Raw genomic sequence first — 21,812 nt, 5'->3', positions numbered from 1 at the left:
CTTAGTATTCTGTCCTGCGACCTCAGCCCAGGGAGGGTGCCCTTAAGCAAATATCTTTGGAAGAAAGGTAGGATTTCAACTGAGACTTGAAATAGGAATATGATTATAGTATTAGGAGAAAAGCTAGTTGATTATGCTTTATTTGTAGGAGACCCAGGTTCAGACCCTGGGTCAGGAAGATTCCCCAGAGAAGGGAATGACAACCCATTCCAGTATTCTTGTCTGGAGAATCCCATGGGAGCCTGGCGGTCTACAATCCATGGGGTCACAAAGAGTTGGACACAACTGAGCGACTAACACTTTCACTTATTTAGAAAGAATTGTCAGCTGAAGCCCATATACAGGGAGAAGGTCAGTAACATTCTGGAGGTAGCTCAGTAACCAGCTTTGTTGGATAATAATAGATATTTTAAAAAGGAAAATTGAGAGAGATTTTTGAGAAACTTCAATTTGGAGCATGAATTTGGTACATATTGGACTTTATAAAGTACATATTGATAAGCTATTAAAGTATTTTTTTTTTACTTCCAGGATGATGGCCATATTAAATTTGGATGGGCATAGTTAAGAGATATCCTGGGACTACAAGTAATTCTCAACTAATTAGGAAAAGGAGAAAAATATAATAGTTGAAACTGGGTTTTGGCAAACTGACCTGCATATATGATCTTGTCCACGGCAAGCTCACAAACTCAAGCAGTAAATGGGCAATTTTAGTAACAGGAGCACTTCCCTTGTGGCTCAGACAGTAGAGAATTTGCCTGTAATGCAGGAGTCCTGGGTTTGATCACAGGGTCAGGACAATCCCTTGGAGAAGGGGATGGAAACCCATTCCAGTGTTCTTACCTGGAAAATTCCATGGACAGAGGAGCCTGTGGGCTACAGTACATGGGGGCTGCAAAGAGTCAAACACGACTAAGCAACTCACACTTTCACTTTCACACAGTAACAGGAATCATGCCTTTTACTGGGAAATAGCAATAGAGAACACTAATCAGAAATTTTGGAAGTCAGGGAGGTGACATGCATGTCACAAAAGCCTCCCGTTTGGAAGCTCCCTTGCCAGTGGGGGATAAGTTCAGAGTGCAGTAATCAGGTGAAAAAAGGGTTTATCATAATTGAGGCAGAGAATTAGGGAATCCTTGTTACTCACTCAGGTTCAAAACAGGATTTCAATTTTATAGTTTCTTTGTGTGTGGTGGGATGGAATATGGGGAATATAGGAGCTGGGATTTTAGACTAATTAATCTGGCAGAAGATAGAGAGGAAGATAGAGCCAGACCCTCAGTCTGTGAATAAGGCCAACCGTATCTGTCTACATGATTTCCCCAGGCTTATACCTAGTTCCCTGGACCTTAGTTTTGCTTAGTGATGGAGGCGATCAGCTTGAGGAAGTCCAGCTGTTAGCGCTGGATCATCATATCTAATCCAACCGTGGTATTGACGTTGTAAACTGCTGTGGGGATGAACCTACAGTCATTGAATCAACTTTGGGGAAGAAGCAGAGAAAATGAATCAGGGTGTAGCAGATGTTTCATTTAATGTCTGTCCCCTCTGGAAAACTCTTTAATGGGGTTTATGACAATGTTCAGATGCAATGATCTGTTACTCAAGTCCCCATCCAATACAAATTAAATGCCTCTGTCCTATGTTATCTCTTACCATTCCCTACATTGAGTTTCCATTGCAAGCAACCTAATTTACACACTATCTTCATGTATGTCATGCTTCTCATTTCCACTTCTTTTTTTACAGTTCTTTCTTCCTGGAACATCCTTTTTAAAGGTTTTCTCTACTACAAAATTGTGTAAGATCCAAGACAGTCTTTTTGTGTAGCTTTTGTTTATTTCAGCACAAAATAACTTCTCTCCCAACATCAATCTTATCCATAAAATGTTTGCTTATCCTTCATTCCTGTGAGAATTCTTAATTCTTGATTCTTCTTAATCCATATTTATTATTGCCAATTTATTGAGAGTCTACTATGTAGCCTTTGTAACAAGTTCCAACCTTTGGAATTCCTAATCTCTGTCAAAATATATCACTGGGTATATTACTCTGCTCAGTTTATCATAGACTGGGGAGGCTTAAACAAGAGAAATTCATTTATTGGAGTTGGAGAGACCAGCAAGTTCAAGATCAGGGTGCCCTTGTCCTGGCTTGCAGATGGCTGTCCTTTTGCTGTGCTCACACACTGTAGAGAGAGGAAACCGAGATGTCTCTTCCTCTTCTTAGAAGGGCACTAATTCCATCATGGGAGCTTCACCCTCATGACTTCACCTAAACCTAATTACCTCCCAAAGACCACCAACCCCTCATACCATCACTTTGGGGATTCAATATATGGATTTGGGCGGGGGGGACACAAATATTCAGCCCATAACATTCTACCGCAGGCCTCCCACAATTTGTGTCCTTCTTGCATGCAAAGTGTATTCCATCCCAGCATCCCTAGAACTCTCAACTTGTTCTAGCATCAACTCTAAAGTCTAAAGTCCAGTTTCATCTAAGTATCATCTAAATCAGATATAAATGAAACTCAAGGTACAATTCATCCTGAGGCCAAATTCTCCTCTCACTGTGAACCTGTAAAATCAGACGAGTTATTCTTTTCCAAACTACAGTAGTAGGACATACTAAAGGATAGACATTCCCATTCCAACTGGGAGAAAGAGGAAAGGAGGGAGGGGTGATAGGTCCCAAGGTTCTAAAACCTATCAGAGAAAATCCATTAGCTATGATGCTGCAGGAATAATCCTTCTTGGTTCAATGCTTTAACCTCTAAGCCCACTGGGGTGCAAAAGTCACCTTTCCAGTTCATCTGGTTGACCCCACCCCTTGGGTTAGGCAGGGCCAAGGCTTTCTGCAGAGACCCTAACCACACTGGGGCTGTATGTGGAGGCAGTGGTCCCCTCCTCTGAAACCTCAATGGAGGCACCTTTGTCCTGCCTTTTCCCAGGGCCTGTGCACTGGGCCTGTGGCGGGAGTGGGCAGGCATGACGATCTCTGAATCATCTTTGAGGTCCTTCTTCCCTTAGCTTTTCTTGAAAAATATTCACAGTGTAAAATTCAAGATGTGTGACAGCCTTCCTTCATCCTTTCCCACTTTCTTTGTCCCCTTTTCCTTCAGTTGACAGTGCCTTTGCTGATTTAATCGTATCGATATCTCTGATCTCTGCTGAGATGGCTGATAATTTCATGAGCCATACTCATGATCTCTTTATCAAATGATTGCTCAGAAACACTGGGTGTTCTCTTCAGAACAAGCTTTCTCACTTTTGCAATATGCATAGGCTGTGATTTTTTTTTCCCACAGCTCCAAGTTCTGGTTCCTTCTTACTTAACAATTATGCTTCAATTTATTTCTTCCTTTGGCATTTTACTGTAGGTGACCAAGCTACTCCTTCAATACTTTGCTTAGAAATCTCTTCTGCTACATATCCAATTCCATTGCTTGCAAGTTCTATCTTCTATAGAGCACTAGAACATGAATACAATTTATACAAGTTCCTTGCCACTTTATTGCAAGGATTGCCTTTCCTTCAGTTTTCGATGTGTTCCTCCTTTCCGTCTGAGATCTTGGCAGAATGTCCTTGGCCATCCATGTTTCTACCAAGGTTCTAGTCATGATTATTTATGTATTCTTCAAGAAGAGTCTTTTCTTTCTGAGCTTTCATCAGAATCACCCTTAATGTCCATATTTGTATCATGTACCTCAAAATTCCTCTAGCCTTTTCCCATTACTCAGTTCTAAAGTCACTTACACATTTTTAGGTAGCTGTTAAACCCTAGTGGCTCAGACAGTAAGGAATCTGCTTGCAATGTAGGAGACTGGAGTTCAATCCCTAGGTTGGGAAAGTACCCTGGAGAAGGGAATGGAAACCTACTCCAGTACTGCCTGGAGAATTCCATGGGGAGAGGAGCCTAGTGGACTATAGTCCTTTGGGGTCACAAAGAGTTGGACACAACTTAGCAACTAACTCTTTCACTTTTCACTAAAGCATCATCCTACTTTCTGGTGCCACTGGCACATAACAATTCCAAATGTTTATGTACTTAATAACTGAACTTCCAAATACATGCAACAAAAACAGAACTGTAAGGAGAAGTAGATAAATTTACAATCACAGTTGGAGATTTCAACATTCATTTTCAATAATTAATAGAAGAAGAAGACAGAATATTAGGGAAATTATAGACTTGAACAGTATCATCAACCAGCTTGATCTAATTGACATTTATAGCACCCTCCAACTAATAATAGCAGAATACACATTCTTCTTTAGTGCACAGGAAGTGTTTATCAAGATAGACTGTATGCTGAGTCAAAAAATAGATTTAAATACAATAAAATGTTAAAGTCATATTAAACATGTTATCTGACCACAAAGGAATTTTATTAGAAATCAGATAAATCATCAAAAATTAAACACACTGTTAAATCATTTCTCACAGAAGAAATGAAAAGGTTAATTAACAAGTATTTTGGCTTGAATGAAACAAAAACATAGCAGTTAAAATTTATGGAATGCAGCTAAACAGTACATAGAAAAAATTTTGTAACACTGATTTCACATTTTAGGAAAGAAGAAAGATCACCAATGACCCAAGCTTTAACCTTAAGAAGTTAGAAAAGGAGAAGATGAAACCCAGAGTTAGCAGAAGAAAAAGAATAATGAAAATGCTAGCAAAAATCCATGAATTATAATACAAAATAACATAAAAATCAATGAAACTCAAAGCTGATTTCTTGAGAATATCAATAATATTGACAAAATTCAATATTTTGATCAGGAAAAAAAAAAGACGAGATGCATATTGCAAAAATCAGGAATAAGATAGATGACATCACTGCAAGTTATACAAATATGTTAAAGAGATGAGAGAAGAATACATACACATGGCCAGCAGATACATGGAGAGATACTCAACATCCTTAGTCATCAGGGAAATGTGAGTCAAAACCACAATGACCTCACATCTGTAAGATGGCTATTATCAGAATGATAAGAAGTGTGCGGGCAAGCATGTGGAGAAAATGCAACCCTTGTGTATTGCTGGCAGGGGGTGGGGAGTGTAAATTGGTGCAGTCATTTTTGGAAAACAGTATGGAGATTTCCTCAAAAATTAAAAATAGAACAATCATATGATTCAACAGCTCCACTTTTGGGTATATAGCCAAAGGAAATAAAAACCCTAACTTGAAAAGATAGCTGCACCTCCATTTTCATTGCAGCATTATTTTAAACAGCTTAGACATGGGAACAATCTAAGTCCATTGACGGATGAAGAAAGATGTGATATATCTTCTTCACATACAATGAACTATCATTCAGCTATAAAAAGGATGAAATCTTACCATTTTTGACAACATAGATAGACCTAAGTGAAATAGTCAAATAGAGAAATACAAGTATTGAATGATTTCACTTATATGTGGAATCTAAAAAGAAAAAAAAAAAAAAAACTGAACTGATAGAGAATACAGATTGGTGGTTACCAGAATTAGGGAGTGGGAGGTATTAGAGTGGTGATATGAGAGAAGATGGTCAAAAGGTACAAACTTCCAGTTATAAGATAATAAGTCGTGGGGATGTAATGTACAATATTGTGACTATGGTTAGCAATACTGTGAAAGCTAAGATAGTGAAAGTGAAGTCGCTCGCTCAGTCGTGTCCAACTCTTTGCGACCCCATGGACAGTAGCCAACCAATCTCCTCCGTCCATGGGATTTTCCAGGCAAGAGTACTGGAGTGGGTTGCCATTTCCTTCTCCAGGGGATCTTCCCGACCCAGGGATCAAACCCGGCTCTCCCATGTTGGAGGAAGAAGCTTTACCATCTAAGCCACCAGGGAAGGCCGAAAGCTAAGATAGCAGATCATAAAATTCATCATCAGTAGAAAAAGTTTTTTATCACTAGCGCCTCCTGGGAAGCCTATACCTACATGTGGTTGGCTAAATTATTGTGGTGATCGTTTTGCAATGTATGTGTGTATATATATATATATAAAATCATTATGTTGTACACTTAAAACTAATTCAATGCTATATGTCAGTTATATCTCAATAAAGAAAGATAGTAGGGGAATATTATATACATTTTCACACTAGTAATTTAGATAAATTACACAGACCAAGTCCCTAAAAGCGATCAACCCTCATTCAAAAATTCAGCTCTATATATTAAAGTAATTGAATTTTTAGCTAGGAACCTCCCCCGCTCCAAAAAAACCCACAAAAAAAAACAAAACAGAAAAAAATGTGCCCAGGTGGTTAATTCTAATGTAAAAAGAAATAATACCAAATTTGTATAAATTATTTGAAAATTTAAAGAGGAGATACTGCTTGCCAGATGATTCTATAAGGCAGGAATTCCCTGATATCAAAAGCAGACAAAGACATTACATGGAAAGAAAATCACAGACCGATATCTGTCTTTAATGTAAATGCAAAAAGTTTAACAAAATTTTCAAAAATCAAATACAACAATGTGTAGAAGTGATAATACATAATGACCAAGATAAACCCAGGAATGCAGGGATAGTTTTAACATTTGAAGATTTGTCAATTTAATACACCATGATCAGCTCAATATATGGAGACAAAAGCATTTGACAAAATCTAGTATCAATTCCTGATTAAAATCTTGCAGAAAAGTAGAAGTAAAGAGATACTTTCTTAACTTGATAAAGAGTTATAAGAAAAAACTACAATTAAAATTATACTCCATGATGAAGAGTTGAGTATTTTCCTCACTAAGATCATGAACAAGAGAAGGTTTTCTGCTTTTACCACTTCCATTCAATATTATAGGTTCTAGACATGGAGGGAGGAAAAAAACCCAAAGGCATACAAATTACTAAGGAAGAAGTAAAACTGTCTTTATTGACTGATGGCAGGATTGTCTCTGTACAAAATCCAGTGAAATAATAAAAATAAAACTTATTTACACTAATTCAAAATGTATTAAGTGAATTTTGCAAGTTTGCAAGACACAAAATCAATATACCAAAAAAAAAAAATCAATTGTGAAATGGCCTCTATCAGCAGTTTTGTTGAATTGAATCGTATTAGGATTAACAAAAGAAAGATAAAGACCCTGTTGATAACTGCTCTATGAGTGTGTGTCACTCTTTCATGGATACCATGTTGTTGATAGCCTCAGAGGATGAAAAATGCTTCGTTTTCTACCTTCAGACTATTAAGTATGTCCTCGGAAGCAGCAAGGATTGGAGTTACACTTAGGACTCTGAAACTCTTCAACTTTTTATTCTATTTAATTCTGTTCATTTGTCCTACCTAATTCTTGCATTCCATGCTATTGTATTGGCAAATATATGACCCCACAGAAATCAAGAATTGTTATCTCATGTAGAGATTCATGATGTTCTTCATTTTTCAGTCTTTTGTTTTGTCTAATTAGCTTACTTTACTCAAATGTTCTAAATAGCCATATTCAAGGAATTTCTATGTTAGATATTGAAACCTAAAATAAAATTCCAAGAAGTAAATAACAATTTTAGCCACATCACATAATTCCTACCACTGCACTGGTTCCCAGGGTTTGATTTGACACAGGTGGGGCTTAAAGAGTTGGCCCATTTCCAAGCCATCTCCTATATAAACATTGACGAAGAAATTGGTTGCAGTGTCGGTTATGGTCCACACAGGTGATTATGCTTAACTGACATCAAAAATATTCTTTTTTCTGTATTTCCATCCAAATGGTTAAAAAATATGTGACAGATTATCCGTGCATTTGAGTGAGAATAACACTAAATGACTATAGTTTTTAGGATAAGAGACAAAGATTTTGGTTTATTTGATGGAAACATTTAATATTTTAAAAAGTTGCAATGTGTTAGAAAATACTGAGTCAAAGGTTTGAATAATTTAGAAGTGTATATTTCTAAAAAATAAAAATGAGAAAAGTAACATATATATCAGATAAACATAACTCTATGCCTATTTTAAAATAGCTTTCATATTCTTTGACCTGAGAATTTAAAAACTAATGATGAGAATTCTTATAGAGTAAAATATTATATAGTAAAGCAAAAATGTCCCAATTATTCTAGCTTTCTGGTATTACCTCTTTTTTTTTTTTTTTGGTATATATTCAATCTTAGTAGACTAACTTCTATCTTAAATATTGTGAGAGGCATACTGTTTTGCCCATTACTTCTACTGATTCTTGGTTTAAGGTGGGTCATTTTTAGTCTAAACTCCGGCCTCTGTAGATTTCTCAACTCCTATTTTTCATTTTCTCTAGCTTCTGTCATTTTCCTGCTCTGCTCCTTTCTTAGATATAAACTCAGCCATGCTTTTTTTCCCGCATTTCCCCAAATTATACAACAAGAAGGCTGCCATGTGTGTTAGATTATATGGTTGATACAGGAGGATTGATGGTTGATACAGAAAGCAAAAAAAGCAAGTTAAATTAGAACTAAACGTCCTCTGCTCATGCTGGCTGGAATTCTTCATTGGCCGTTTGTCTTTGTTGTCATTTTTCTGAGTTCCTTTTCTCTCCCTCTACCAGATTTTTCTGCCCTCCCTAGTAATTCAAGTACCTGGTCACCATATCTGCATCATCCTTTGCCCATTAATGAAAAAGGTTCACAATTTTTTTGTGAACAAATAAAATCAGAATTTTCCCCCTACATTAACTGATCAGTCCAAAGGAATTTAAAAAAATATCTTCTGGTAAAGTAAACAAACAATAAATAACTTAAATGTTTCATTTATTTATTTTGTATATTAAGATACTGACTAATTTTGTGGAGAATATCTCATGTCAGGGCTTCCCTGGTGGCTCAGCTGGTAAAGAATCCACCTGCAATGTGGAAGACCTGGTTCAATTCCTGGGTTGGGAAGATCCACTGGAGAAGGCACAGGCTACCCTCTCCAGTATTCTTGGGCTTCCTTGGTGGTTCAGATGGTAAAGAATCTGCCTGCAGTGCAGGAGACCTGGGTTGCATCCCTGGGTTGGGAAGACCCCCTGGAGGAGGGCATGGCAACCACTACAGTATTCTTGCCGGGAGAATCCCATGGACAGAGGAGCCTCACGGGCTACAGTGCTGGGGTCACAAAGAGTCAGACACGACTGAGCAACTCAGCGCAGCGCAGCATCTCTGTGGGTGTGGGCTTGGTGTCAGTTGATGCCACTGGTAAGCTTGTTTTGGTTCTTGGCAGCAGTGCCACTGTCATTAACTGGTGCCTGTGCCGAGTAGTGGGCTTCCCAGGTGGCGCTAGAGGTGAAAACCTGCCTGCCAGTGCAGGAGACGTAAGAGACGTGGGCTCAGTCCCTGATCAGGATGACCCCCTGGAGGAGGGCATAGCTACCCGCTCCAGTATTTGCCTGGAGAATCCCATGCACAGAGGAGCCTGGTGGGCTGCAGTCCATAGGGTCGCATAGAGTTGGACACGACTGAAGTGACTGAGCATGCATGTATGTGCCCAGTAGATATTAGACACTTTGAATATCACTCCTAACTATGTCTGCTTTCCTATTCGAAATAAAGGAGACCATTAATGTAGTTTTATTTTAATGTTTTATAGTTATTATGATTCTCTTTTTTTGGTTGACCCATTTCAGATTACTTTCCTTTCATGCTTTTAATCAAAGATTGATGATATCTTAAAGAAATGATATACTTATAAAGAAAAGTGTCTAGCAAAGCATATTATTTTCTGTTTGCTTTTTTCCTAATCTCCTTACCTCAAAATGTAGATGCAGTTATATGTGATTTTCCCAGTGGTACGTAGATCAGAATTTAGCTTTTAAACACATTTTAACCTGTAAATTCTAGAAAACATTTCACTATTTCACTGTTTTCTGCTATATGGGATTTTTGGTAAGTTAAAAAAAATGTCTAAGTTGATCTGTGTTGTTACTGCTATTATGAAAGCTGAAAGATTAAAACTTCAGTGTATGTAATATATTCAGGCATAATATTTATTTAGATTCATCTTGTAGCTGATTTTCTCTGGTTTAAGTATAAACTTCCAAAAATGAACACAGCAGTGCCTTAATCATATGTATCATACTAGTCTGACTCCTAGGATGTTTACTTCAGGAGTATGTGCTTGGCCCAGTGTTTATAGCTTCAGAAAATTTGAACCTAATTTCCAGAAATCAGCCTATAAACTTGATTTGAAATGAGAAGACAATATTTTCTCAAAATAAAGCCATCTCTTTTAGATTTACTTATAACCACTGAGAAGCAAGGACTTTTTTGAATCTTGGGCGTGTGGGAATAGGATGATTTCAGTTCTGTGTAGACGTCATAGCCCCTCAGATGGAAGCCCAGATAAAACGATGGCTCTGCTTCAGCTGGTAAAAGTGCCAGTGCTGACATCATCACTACAGGAACAGGAGCAGTAGAACGGCTGCTGTTTACTTTTTTTAAGCTCTAACTTAACCCTTTTAAGGTGAAGATAAGTTTTTCAAATTCCAGATTTACATGCTCAGATGAACAGTGAAGAAATTCCAAGATGCCTGTAAGAACCTGGAGCTGTAGACCAAATTTCTTTACAAATCTCGGCACTTAAGATACACCACAATTCTAAGATTCTAACATTTACATTTTTTTCCTCATGCTTTAACAGCTCTGGAAACAGGTTGTATATCTTGTGGTAGTCCTGATGGATTTGTCCTTGCTTGTTTGTGTGCACGAAAACATGCAGAATGAGTGTCAGCAACTTGCAATATAATTCTAGAGACAGTACAGCATCACCAGCACATTTGATGGCATAGATGACAGTATGTGCAGAAAAACATGGTCACCCGTGTGCCCCGTGACTTTCAATTATATGTATTTTGAAAGACTGGACTTCGAATGGGAGTGAGCTTTCATTTCAGTTCAGTCACTCAGTCATGTCCGACGCTTTGCAACCCAATGGACTGCAGCACGCCAGGCCTCCCTGTCCATCACCAACTGCTGGAGTTCACTCAAATTCATGTCCATTGAGTTGGTGATGCTATCCAAGCATCTCATCCTCTGTCATCCCCTTTTCCTCCTGCCTTAATCTTTCCCAGCATCAGGGTCTTTTCAAATGAGTCACCTCTTCCCATCAGGTGTCCAAAGTATTGGAGTTTCAGCTTCAGCATCAGTCCTTCCAATGAACACCCAGGACTGATCTCCTTTAGGATGGACTGGTTGGATCTCCTTGCAGTCCAAGGGACTCTCAAGAGTCTTCTCCAACACCACAGTTCAAAACCATCAATTCTTCGGCACTCAGCTTTCTTTATAGTCCAACTCTCACATCCATACATGCCACTGGAAAAACCATAGCTTTGACTAGGTGGACCTTTGTTGGCAAAGTGATGTCTCTGCTTTTTAATATGCTGTCTATGGAGCATATTCCTTTTCTTCCAAGGAGCAAGCATCTTTTAGTTTCATGGCTGCAGCCACCATCTGTAGTGATTTTGGAGCCCAAGAAAATAAAGTCTGCCACTGTTTACCCATCTATTTGCCACGAAGTGATGGGACCAGATGCCATGATCTTAGTTTTCTGAATGTTGAGCTTTAAGCCAACTCTTTTACTCTCCTCTCACTTTCATCAAGAGGCTCTTTAGTTCTTCGCTTTCTGCCATAAGGGTGGTGTCATCTGCATATCTGAGGTTATTGGTATTTCTCCTGGCAATCTGGATTCCAGCTTGTGCTTCATCCAGCCAAGCATTTCTCATGATGTACTCTGCATAAAAGTTAAATAAGCAGGGTGACAATATACAGCCTTGATGTACTCCTTTCCCTATTTGGAAGCAGTCTGTTGTTCCATGTCCTGTTCTAACTGTGGCTTCCTGACCTGCATACAGATTTCACAAGAGGCAGGTCAGGTGGTCTGGTATTCCCATCTCGTGAAGAATTTTCCACAGTTTGTGGTGATCCACACTGTCAAAGGTTTTGGCATAGTCAATAAAGCAGAAATAGATGTTTTTCTGGAACTCTCTTGCTTTTCGATGATCCAACATATATTGGCAATTTGATCTCTGGTTCCTCTGCCTTTTCTAAAACCAGCTTGAACATCTGGAAGTTCACGGTTCACGTATTGCTGAAGCCTGGCTTGGAGAATTTTGAGCATTACTTTACTAGCAGGTGAGATGAGTGCAATTGTGTGGTAGTTTGAGCATTCTTTGGCATTGCCTTTCTTTGGGATTGGAATGAAAACTGACTTTTTCTAGTCCTGTGGCCACTGCTGAGTTTTCCAAATTTGCTGGCATATTGAGTGCAGCACTTTCACAGCATCATCTTTCAGGGTTTGAAATAGCTCAACTGGAATTCCATCACCTCCACTAGCTTTGTTCGTAGTGACACTTCCTAAAGCCCACTTGACTTTGCATTCCAGGATATCGGAATGCTCCAGGTGAGTGATCATACTATCATGACTATCTGGGTCATGAAGATATTTTTTGTATAGTTCTTCTGTGTATTCTTGCCACCTCTTCTTAATATCTTCCGTTTCTGTTAGGTCCATTCCAGTAGAAATTCTTTAACCAACTAGTTTTTCTTGCATTTTCATTTTTATGTAGGCTTAAGAATGACATAAGATTAAAAACCTACACCTTAATAAATATTAAAAAGCCTTATCAATAAGTATGCAGTGAAAGTTCTGAGTTACCAAAAACTTTGTATTGTTACTTATATAGCAGTATTTGTTTTCTTATCTCTGTGGTACATAAAGTAAGAGCATCCTTACAATCAATTTGGTATTATGTTTCTGAGATGTATATTAATTGTGGGATTATAGAATTTTTGAATTACTCAATTTTGTTTGTGAATTGCTGATTTTAAAGAAGTTTTTGTTGTTGCTGTGTTTTAAAAGGGGTGTTATGAATCATATCATATCAAAAGAGTCATTAAAGCATTTCTCAAAGATAATTAAAAATAAATTTTTTAAAGGATTTAATATAGCTTTTCATTCTCATAAGTAACATTCTTTTTGAGAACTACTTCCAAATATGTTCTTTAAAGGCAAACTTCAAAATCTAATTCTGAGTCCTAAGTAAACTATTTTGGCTTGTTTATTGTGGACAATCATCTTCGAGGGTTTTGAAGTTTGTTTTGGAAGAGGATTTAGCACTCTGCATGTTTATATTTGAGGTTGCAGTATCAACTGACTATCTTTCCTAAAAGGAAATAGACATCATAAATAGCTTGCAACACTCAGTATTTTGAGAATGTTTGCCATTGTGGTACTTGATGATTATTATTTTTTTTTAAAAATCTCTCTGATCCCTTTTCCTGAAGAGGAAATCAAAATTACCTTTCAGTCACTTCACTGTCTATGTATGTGCATGCATGCTACGTTGCTCAGTCATATCTGACTCTTTATGATGACATGGACTGTAGCCCGCCAGGCTCCTCTGTCCATGGGATTTTTCAGGCAAGAATACTGGGATGGGTTGCCATTTCCTTCTCCAGGGGATCTTCCTGACCCAGGGACAACCCTGTGTCTCTTACATGTTCTGCATTGGCAGGTGGTTTCTTTGTCACTAGCACCACTTGGGAAGCCCATCTATATGTAATCTATGATTTAATATCACTAAACCAATGAGGAGACACCTGATCTTCCTAGCATTGTCCAAGAAAGATCATTTTATGTCAGTGAACTTCTCAAATAGTGGAGGCATAGACAAGTAAATGCCAAACCTAAAATTTTAATTTACTATTTCTGATAGAACTATTTCTGCAAAACACCTTTGTATTATTTCAAAGAGTACTGGAAATTGAAGCCTTAAACATATGTGTTATATGGCAATCTTGGGCTTTCCTGGTGGCTCAGATGGTAAAGAATCTTCCTGCAATGCAGGAGACCTGGGGTTCGACCCCTGGATTGGGAAGATCACCTGGAGAAGGGAATGGCAACCCACTCCAGTGTTCTTGCCTGAAGAATTCCATGGACATAAGAGCCTGGCAGCTATAGTTCATGGGGTCACAAAGAGTTGGAGATGACTGAGTGACTAGCACACACACATGGCAATCACAGGAGGGAAACCACCTTATTTGTTGATGGGTCTTTAGCACACAGTGAACAATGAGATAAGAGGAATGGGCGGATTCTTTACCAGCTGAGCCACAAGGGAAGCTTGAGAGTGGACTATACTCAACACTGAATGAACATTCGCTCTTTGTAGACTTGGTATTCTGGATATCAGTTACAGCAGATGATGTGTTTTGGCCCCTTGGGCTGTGTGCCCAACGCAGAGGCCTCGGTCTCCAGGGGTCTGTTATGACCCCAGAAACGGGACTCTCAGATATGTATTTTGATTTTTCCAGACAGGTGGTTTCATTATCTCATGCACTATTGTGTGTGTGTATCAGATATTTAGTGTAATATAAATCAACACGGCAATAATAACAGTGGACTTCTGTTGCTAGATGAGCTGGGATTCTAAGCTCTTGGTTCTCCAGTCTTTCCCAGCATCATACTGAAAGCCAGAACCACCTTTATTTTTTCCATCTCTCCCTGAGAGTCACTGCACTGTTTTTGACAGAATTTCAATATGCATCACCTTGCTAGATACCCTGGGTTGGGAAGATTCTTTACCCACCCTAATATTCTTGGGGCTTCCCTGGTGGCTCAGACGGTAAAAAATCTGCCTGCTGTGCAGGAGAGCAGTGTTTGATCCATGCAGGAGACTGGGGTCAGGAAGATCCCTTGGAGGAGGGCATGGCAACACGCTGCAGTATTCTTGCCTGGAGAATTCCATGGACAGAGGAGCCTGGAGGGCTATAGTCCATGGGGTTGCAAAAGTCAGACACAGCTGAGCAACTAACACTTTCACATTCAGCCTAGAAAATTTTAGTTTGCCATATGCTTGATCTTTAGGCCTCCAGTTTCTTCAATATCCATTGTATTAGATACAGAATTGACAGTGTTTCCCTGTTTAAAAATCTCCAGTGGTTCCCTATTTTTTTAATTAATTTTTTTTTGCCAACTATTAAAATGCAATTGCCAACAGAAGCTTAGTTCTGTGTCACAGATGGATGAAAGGATATCAAATTATTTTGACTTTAAGAATCACATTTCCTTTCCCACCAGTCGTTTGTATGACAGTCTACTTTAAACTCTCCTTGAGCATCAGGATTGAATGTATCAGTATATCATCTTGATGTGTCCCCAGTCAATTCTTGGGAAATCTCTACACACTCTTCTGAAAACACTCATTGACTATTTTAAACTTATCTACAGATACTTCAAGGACATACTTGTACATTTGGTCAGCAGCTTGAGATGCCACTGAGTCCTTTTAAAGTACTTGATCCTGCTTTAATTTCTTTTCCAATTTCGTTGAGCTATAATTGACATATAACACGGTGTAAGTTTAAGGGGTGCGTGTGTTGATTTAATATGTTTATATATTGCAAAATGATTGCCACCGTAACTTTGGCTAGCACATCCATCCTGTCACAGAGTTACCATTTCTTTTTTGTGGTGAGAACATTTAAGGTCTAGGCTCTTAGAAACTTTCCAGGGTATCATACAGAATTAGTTACAGTCACTGTGCTGTACCTTAACTCCTCTAAGTTCATCTTACAGCTGGCATTTGTATGCTTTGACCAGTATCTCCCCATTCCCCCACCGGCCGTCTCACCGAGTCGCGGGTAGCACTCTTATCTTTATTATTGTGTATTCATTTCTAAATGCGTATGTTTGTCACTACCTTAGCTGAGATACCATGATGTGCTGACGTGCCAGGTGCTATAGACATGGTGGTACACAGAAGTGGATATGGGTTTTATCCTTACCTAGCTTATAAACTCAGAGAAGGCAATGGCACCCCACTCCAGTCCTCTTGCTGGAAATCCCATGGATGGAGGAGCCTGGGAGGCTGTAGTCCATGGGATCGCTAGGAGTCAGACACGACTGAGAGACTTCATTTTCACTTTTCACGCGTCAGAGAGGGAAATGGCAACCCACTCCAGTGTTCTTGCCTGGAGAATCCTAGGGACGGGGGAGCCTGGTGGGCTGCCATCTATGGGGTCGCACAGAGTCGGACACGACTGAAGTGACTTAGCAGCAGCAGCTTATAAACTAGCTTTTTTCACCATTTGGAGCTGAAATCTACATACTTCCATTGTATATTCTGTTTTTAGAACTTGAAGATCATTTTTGTTGCTGGAGGAAAATGAAATTCTATTGAATGTTAGCAAATTGCTCTCTTTTCCTGCCTTTTCTTTCCTCATTGCCTAAAATATGATGGAAAAGTACTTTATATTGTCCTAAGTATTTTTCACAATCCTCAGTTCATTTTGAACATAGCACTTTTGACACTGATGTAAAACATATTGTATGTATAGCTGTGTATTTTTTTTTTACTTTACAATATATTATATGTATTTTTCCATTTAATTAAGTATATTCTGAAAACATGTTATTTAATGTCTGTTTAACAGTCAATCTTATTTAACCATCCCCTATTTTGTGCTATTTGGTTTGTGTCCAATATTTTTTTCTTTTTTTGGCTTGTTTTACAATTTTAAGTAATGCTTCTGTGAACATCCTGGTACATAATTCTTTGCCTGCATTTCTGATTATTTCCTTATGCTGTTCTCCAGCCTCCAAATACTGTCCATTTCTTGTGCCCAGGGACTATGTAGATGGACTGTTTTTTCAATCTATGTCCAGTGAATATACTTTTCACTTAATGATTTTTAGGCCTTTTTTGATGACCAGATGGAGTGTTGCCCATCTGCACCTGAAGATCTTCCACAGTCTATTCCAACACACCCTCTTCGAGCAAGCTAGGACACTGTAAAGACAGGAGAAGGAAGGTAAGGGCCTGTATACCTTGCTGGATGATGACGGTGGGGGACATTGACTCTAGTCCTCTCTCTTGGGGCTGTACCCTTCTGCATGTCTGTGTGTGTGATGGGAGGAGAGATGGAGTGGGCTGCTTGCTATAGACTAAATGGTGACATTCCCCCCTCACCCCCCACCCCCCAAGAATCCTAATTCATATGCTACAGTCCTAACCACTCCCTCCCCAATGTGATAGTATTTGGAGATAAGGCCTTTGGGAAGTTTCTTAAGTTTAGATGAAGTCATGAGGGTGGGGCCTTCATGATGGGATTAGCACCCTTATAAGAAGGGGCAGCAGAGAGCCTGCTTTCCCCCTCTCTCTACCATGAGACAGTGAGAAAGAGACCATCTGCAAGCCAGGAAGGGAGCTCTTACCAAGAACTCATTTGGCCCACACCTTGATCTTGGACTCCCCAGCTTCCAAAGCTGTGAGAAAATAGGTTTCTTTTCTTTGTTACCCAGTCTATGGAATCTTGTTATGGCAAATGTGCTGTTGAAGACAACTAATTCATGATTCCCTATGAGCTGGAAAAATGGCAATACACAGATGTTTTAGACTGACACTGAGTATTAGCTTTAGAAAACCTGAAACTGCAAACTCAAGTGCTTAGCCAACTATAGTAAAATATTTTGTCTCATTTTTATTACTATTTCTTTAGTTTTGCTTCTTTTTTCTTACTTTTTTTCTTATGTAGTGTATTACAGATGAGCTGCATATTACAGCTCAAACTCATGTCCACTAGGCATGTATATTATACATGCTATTTCAGCTTCAATGTTTCATTATGGATTTTAACCAGTAGTTCAGATCAGGAGAGAACTGACTGATAATCATTTCAAAGAGGGTCCTTTTTAAAGGCATATATCCACTCATCTATAAAAGTGCTACTTTCAGTCCTCGCTAACTAAAAAAAAAAAAAAAGAATACAGAAATATCCCTTTTAGTTCCTCTTTTTGGTTGATTCTTTGTTAAGTTATGATATTGTGACTTTTCATTTTTATGAAATTTCTGAAATGTAATGTTTCGGCTTTGTTTACTTTGTGATAGAGGAGTTGTTACTGTTCAGTTGCTAAGTCGTATCTGACTCTGTGACCCCGTGAACTACAGCACACCAGTCTTTTCTGTTCTTCACTGTCTCCTGGAGCTTGCTCAAACTCATGTCCATTAGGTCAGTGACACCATCCAACCATCTCATCCTCTGTCACCCTCTTCTCCTTCTGCCTCAATGTTTCCCAGCATCAGGGTATTTTCCAATGAGTCACCTCTTTGCATCAGGTGGCCAAAATATGGAAACTTCAGCTTCAGCACCAGTCCTCCCAATGAATATTCAGAGTTGATTTCCTTTAGGATTGACTGGTTTGATCTCTTTGCTGTCCAAGGGACTCTCAAGAGTTTTCTCCAGTACCACAGTTTGAAAGCATCAATTCTTTGGCGCTCAGCCTTCTTTATGGTCCAACTCTCACACACATACCTGATTACTGGAAAAACCACAGCCTTGATTACATGTACCTTTGTCGGCAAAGTGAGGTTTCTGCTTTTTAATACGCTGTCTAGATTTGTCATAGATTTTCTTTCAAGGAGCAAGCGTCTTTTAATTTCATGGCTGTGATCACCGTCTGCAGAGATTTTGGAGACCAAGAAAATAAAATATGTCACTGTTTCCACTTTTCCCCATCTATTTCCATGAAGTGATGGGACTGGATGCCATGTTACTTACATGTTATCAGTGGATTGTAAAGAGGAATAATTTATATTGAACCACTTTTCTTTCTTTACATTGACTGTTTTGCCTTGTTAGACATGCTGTTGTAAATAAATTGCTGGATTTAATCATACCAGGAAATATTTGTCTTTTGTGATCACTGTGTTATGTGGGATGTGTGAGCTGAATAATTTGTTGGGCTGCACATTTTCCTTTGAAATGTTTGAAGGACCCTTAAGTGCTGTTGAAAGTGAAGGATCGAACTGCTCTTAGGAAAACAAAGGTTTTGTTACATTGTTCTCAAGTAATAAGGATATCTAGATAAAATAAAAGCAAAGCAGTAAAAATCACACACACAGTGCCATTTGCCACTAACAGAAAATATTTACCAAACAGAAGAGTCCCCGGTGGGACCCTGCTAACTTACATTTACTTTCTCATGAAGTAGTGGGGAAATCAAATGCTCTGACTCACACCAGATATATGTCCCCCTCCTCATTATGAATCCAGACTCCACTTTCAAATAGAATAGGCTGTCTAGGTAGGAAATGAAACCTTGACTGGCATCAAATGATGTCTCAGATGATCAACAAATCTACATCATAGTCATTATTATTCTCATCTTATTTTACATTTAAAAATTAAAAGCGACAGTGGCCAAATATCACTGGTGGTTATGGTGATTATGTGAGATATATACCTAGAGAGAAAGAGAGAGAGAGGTATAGGTATTGAGTCCAGGATTGACACCAAAGCAGATGCTTCCAAATTCTTGGGTATTTTTATTGGCTGAAAAAGCCTGGTAGACTTAAAGTGATACTGTGATGCATCTACGTTCCTCTGGAATGGCAAACGGATGGAACTGTCGAAGATGGAACTGAAGGAGAATTTTGGTTGTTATGGTTTGCAGAATATGGAGGCAGTTAGGCTTCCTAAGATGCCAAGCTGAACATTCTGGATTTATCTTAAATATTTGAGAAAATAAAGAGTATGTTTAGGATTCTGCTTAATGGACTCAATTAACTCAGCCTTGTAAATGACTCTTTTTTTTTTTTTTAATTAGTCTCACTCCTATACTTGGATTAAGATTAATTTTTTTCCCTTTCAATTCTACTGGAGAAATACGATACTCTGGAGACTCAGCAAGCAGTCTAATGGGTGGTGTGTGTACCTGTATTTGTACTAACTGGCTTCAGTAGGAAACACACTGAAATAAGTGTGGATGAGATGGAAATTCTAATCTCATTTAACTGACAACTCACTGAGGATGAAGCTGAAGCTCCAGTACTTTGACCACTTGATGCAAAGAGCTAACTCACTGGAAAAGACCGTGATGCTGGGAAAGATTGAGGGCAGGAGGAGAAGGGAGTGGGAGAGGATGAGATGTTTGGATGGCATCACTGACTCAACTGGACATGAGTTTGAGCAGACTCCATCAGTGTTAGCTGCTCAGTCATGTCCAACTCTTTGCAAACCCATTGACTGTAGCCCACCAGGCCCCTCTGTCCATGGGATTCTCCAGGCAAGAATACTGGAGTAGATTTCCATTCCCTTCTCCAGGGGATCTTCCTGACCCAGGGATCAAACCAGGGTCTCCTGCATTGCAGATGGATTCTTTACCATCTGAGCCACCAGGGGAGCCCAGGAGATAGTAAAGGACAGGGGAGCCTGCCGTGATGCAGTCCATGGGGTCACAGAGTTGGACATGACTTAGCAACTGAACAACAACAACACAAAGTCCAACTTCTCAGTGTAAAAAAGCAACTTGTGATTGTCATCAGAAAACACAACTTATTCTCCTGTGCACTTGATTGTTCTTCATAAAAGTCTTACTTCCTAACAAAATGCAATAAGAAGGTATATTTTCCCCTGCACAGTGGCTACTACAGCAGAGTTTGTGGTATATACACATTTGTGTAGTTAACTGAGTGGAGTTCTCAGATTAGACCAAAAGTTTATACATTCTTGGTAAAGTCTCAAGTTATAGAACCCCATCAGTTATTTTTATGAATAGACTTCTCCCGCTTTAAGTTCTGAACTTCATCAATTGTTTCTAGGAGAGTGGTGTTTTTTTCCAGTACCCTTTGTCAATCTGGTTGTTCTCTTTTTATGTGTAAATTCTGCGGTGGTTCAGTTAGGAGAGCTCTTGATCTCTCACCTGTGTTTCTAATTATGGCCTGTTACCTTTGAAGGTTGTGGATCTCTGTCAGGATTCATATGTGGCAGAGCCATGGTGAGGGGAGAGATACTTAAAGTCCCCTTTGGTGGGGGTCACTTTGCATTTGAAGTCTAACCTGAAATGTCTTCACTGGTTGCCAGCACCATGATGCTTTCTGTGTTAACAGCAGTAAACTGCCAGAAAGCGGCAATGCTGGGCAATGCTATTTCAGCACTTGGGGCCCATACCATGCATGCTATGTTAGTGGCACTAGTAGCTTTGTGAAAAAGACACTGGAATTTGCACAGCGTTTAAGGTACCCTGACCTAGGTAGAGGAAAATTGGAAAAGTGACTGATGCAATTTTAGAAAGACTGGGACCATTTATTTACAGTTGAAGGAGCAGGTGAGGAAGCTCACATTTCAAGATTCAGGAGATAGTTTGATGAACAGCATGAAGTACTTTCATAGAGAAGCAACATTATAGATTTTTTGGCATCAGGGTCAAGCTAAATATGTTTCCAGAAAGAGTAGCTAGGTACCAGACAAGACCAAATCCTAACGAGGTAAGTGAAATCTGTATCAAGGAACAGAGTGGGTACTATGAGATGCAGGCTATGTAGTTAAGGATGGCTCTGAGAATCTAGTCAAAGTGTGTGCTACTTTCCCAGTCGGGAAGTGATGCGTGGTCTCCATGGTGAGGGAAGCAGGACACTGATTACAGTAGTTCCCCCTCATCCACAGGGAGCTTTGAAGATCCGCAGTAGATTCTGAAACCTCGGATAGTACTGACACATATTATTATATTTATATATGGACATATATTATTTTTTCCTCTGTATTCATACCTGTTATACAGTTTAATACAGTTTAACCGTGAACTTCCAGATGTTCAAGCTGGTTTTAGAAAAGGCAAAGGAACCAGAGATCAAATTGCCAACATCAGCTGGATCATCGAAAAAGTAAGAGAGTTCCAGAAAAACATCTATTTCTGTTTTCTTGGCTATGCCAAAGCCTTTGACTGTGTGGATCACAATAAACTGTGGAAAATTCTGAAAGAGATGGGAATACCAGACCACCTGACCTGCCTCTTGAGAAATCTGTATGCAGGTGAGGAAGCAACAGTTAGAACTGAACATGGAACAA

At 39.0% G+C, this 21,812-nt stretch overlaps 1 pseudogene; it reads right to left on the bottom strand.

The window, feature by feature from the left end:
- The window catches only part of LOC133250029 (protein LTV1 homolog), a 28,703-nt pseudogene extending 7,785 nt beyond the window's left edge, over positions 1–20,918 (bottom strand).
- Between the last annotated feature and the right edge of the window lie 894 nt (positions 20,919–21,812).

This window comes from Bos javanicus, chromosome 6 (assembly GCF_032452875.1).
Source record: "Bos javanicus breed banteng chromosome 6, ARS-OSU_banteng_1.0, whole genome shotgun sequence".
NCBI lineage: Eukaryota > Metazoa > Chordata > Mammalia > Artiodactyla > Bovidae > Bos > Bos javanicus.
Note: the sequence above shows the minus strand (reverse complement) of the source record. Positions and strands in the feature narration are given on the sequence as shown.